The sequence below is a fragment of the Bactrocera latifrons genome, unplaced genomic scaffold, assembly GCF_001853355.1.
Source record: "Bactrocera latifrons isolate USDA-ARS-PBARC rearing strain unplaced genomic scaffold, ASM185335v1 scaffold_100, whole genome shotgun sequence".
NCBI classification, from domain to species: domain Eukaryota; kingdom Metazoa; phylum Arthropoda; class Insecta; order Diptera; family Tephritidae; genus Bactrocera; species Bactrocera latifrons.
The window spans coordinates 326,080-329,031 of NW_017534409.1; positions in this window are offsets into that span (position 1 = coordinate 326,080).

The window sequence follows — 2,952 nt, forward strand, 5'->3', positions numbered from 1 at the left end:
GGACATGGGTCCAACTATACGTATAGCACGTTGTTTGTTGGAAAAAGATACTTTAAACTGGTTGGAAAATTTATCTGTAACCTCAAAGTGCATAGGAATCAAATTTAAAGAATATCTATTTGATTTGAAATTTTGTGGGGGATTGTTTGCGTTGACAATATGATTTCACATTACAAAAAGTCCTTTTAATCAAAGGATGCAAAATTTTAATATTTCTAAAGCTTTAGTAATGCAGTAGCAGGTGGGCTGCAACGTTCACAAACTAATTTACTAATATTATATCCTTTTCTTTTTAGTCAGTCCCTTCCTTTAAAAGACTTTTAGTTAATGAAATAAAGCATTTTGGGTGAAAAACTTGTTTAATTTACAAAGAAATTTATCAAAATATGTTCGTTTGTTACTAAAACCATTGCTTTTGAGATTGCTAAACAATATTTTGACTTTGCACTAGGAAAATATGAAGTTGAAAAGCGGTTTGCTATGTTAGAACGAAACGAGATAATCGAGGATTATGAAAGCAGTGTACTAAAGAGACAATAAAGCCCGTAAAGTGAAGATGGTCGAAATAGCTGAGACTCCGAAAATGTCAAAGGAATTTGTTGAGTATATTGTGGGTGTTATTTAGGTATGCGAAAGCTTTGTGCAAAGGGGGAAGCACGCGAGTTCACAATCCAACAAAACCAATCGATGATTCTGAGGAATGTTTGAAGCATTTCACTTTGAAATCCAGTCGCCCGTCAGCCAAACGAACTACCCATGCCGCACCGACCCCATAGCGTGGAAAGACACAACAGACGGCTGTCAATGTTATAGGATCAGTATTTTGGGATGCTCATATTGGTATAATACTTATAGACTACCTTCAAAGGGAAAAACCATCAACAGCGACTATTGCATTGCGTTATTGAAGTGTTTGATAGACGGTAAAAAATGGTYTTATTTGATGAAAAAAATCCTGTWTCATCATGATAACGCGCCGTGBCAAAAACCAATGAAYTYGAAGGCAAAATTTCAGGAATTGGGCTYTGAATTGATTCTGCATCCAATGGAGTCTCTAGATCTGRCCGCAGTGGCTAYTTCCTATTCTTAAACCTTAMGAGAATACTCGCTGGAAAATAATTGAATAAAKACCTCKCCACCGTTGAAACTGARGTTTTGAGGTTTACGGCATTGTATTATRAAAATGGTGTTCAAAATTCGTTCGTAAAATAAATTTTATGAATAAAAAAAAAAAAACTTTTCTAAATTACCTTACGAATTCTTTAGTCCAGCTTACTTTTCGTACATTTTCAAATGTGGTATCGGATACAATGAAACTGTTTTAAAATACTCGTTATAAAAAAACATTTAGACAATTAATTTGTCTCGAATACATGGAGTCTCTTTGAAAGCTCTGCGGGTTGTCTACGATAGTATCAAAATTTTCTAGTATGCAAATATAACAGTACAAGGAAACTGACAAAAGTATCAAAATACTCGACTTCCTATTTTTGGAGAGAGAGGATTGAAAATGAATTTCAATACTAGAATTGATAGGCACTTTGAGTGAAGTGCTTTAGGTTAGTCTTTCGAATTCCAAGCCAGCTTTATAATTAGAACATTGGTGGTGATCAAACCCAAAGAAAGTATTGTCATTGTCGTACACAGCTTGTTCACAGAAAGTCATTGTTGTGTGAAACCAATATTAGCTGCGATTTTCCTAGGTCGAGCTCAAAAGAAGGATAATTGTTGGAAAACCCTCAAAAACAGTGGCAGATTATCTCATAGGCCATCGAGTGCTCCACTTTTACTTTAGAATCTTGTATGGTTTATTATCTTTTGACTTGCAAAGCATCACAAGTAAACGAATAAAGGCGAACAATGATGAATAAAAAAGATTTCAGCTGAAGCAAAGTTTCTCTTACATAAAATATCGTCACTTAACCGGACCACGTGCTTCGCTAAAGTTCAGCGCACTTGATCTTACTGTTACAAGATTATCTAGCTTTCAACTGGACTATAGCTACTTAAAGACAATTTTAACAAAATAGCAGCGATAATAACGGTATATTTATTATAAGCCGTTTGTTCTATTGTTAAAAAAATTCCTGACTGTTGATCTCCTTTTAAGAAACAAGTCAGCAATGACGACATCGTCCCTTTGGTCTCACGGAGTCAACTCGACTACAATGCGTGTTRTGACCTCGACTAGTGGTTTCTCTGGTTACTGGTTTTGAAACCAGTTTTTAATGACTGCTTGATAGATAGATTCAAAGGTCCTTTGGATAATAAATTGAGTACATTGCGAAAGAAAATTCATCTCAATCACAATTAGCGTGGTTTGGAAATAATTTTCGTTCTAGAGAGGTTCACAGTGYGGTTAGTAAAAAAATGAGCTTGGGTATATATTTTAGAGGTATTAATAATATATATATATTATATGTTAACTATCTTCGAGTCTTGTTGATGCTACCATTTCAAAAATATCGGCAAAGTGCAGAGCAGGGCCTATTAAAGCATTGTGAAACCCTTGTGAATTGTATGTATATTTGTAATTTTTGAATAATCGATATCTTAAAAAAAAGTTGAGATTTCACGTCAGCAGAACTTATCAGCGCAACTTCTAAATTTTTCTCCCTCAATTTTCTGACGAACATTCCAACTTCCCTTTTCATTCTACAGTTATATAGCAGTAATGACTTTTATTGCTTTCACCTGAAAAAGATCATTGCGTAATCAGTTTTTCCATCTTACATAGGTTGCCTTTTAACTTAATATTGAGCGCGATTATTTTTACAACTTTCTACGTGGATTATTATTTCTTGACGACGAGGTTCTTTACCGACGATATGGTGAATATAAGCAAGATCGTAGATAGGTGGAATTTCGTCAAGGTCCACCAAAATCAGTTATTCTTCCGGAARCAATTGATTGTTTATTTGATGTAAATAATGTAATATATAAGGATGCCTC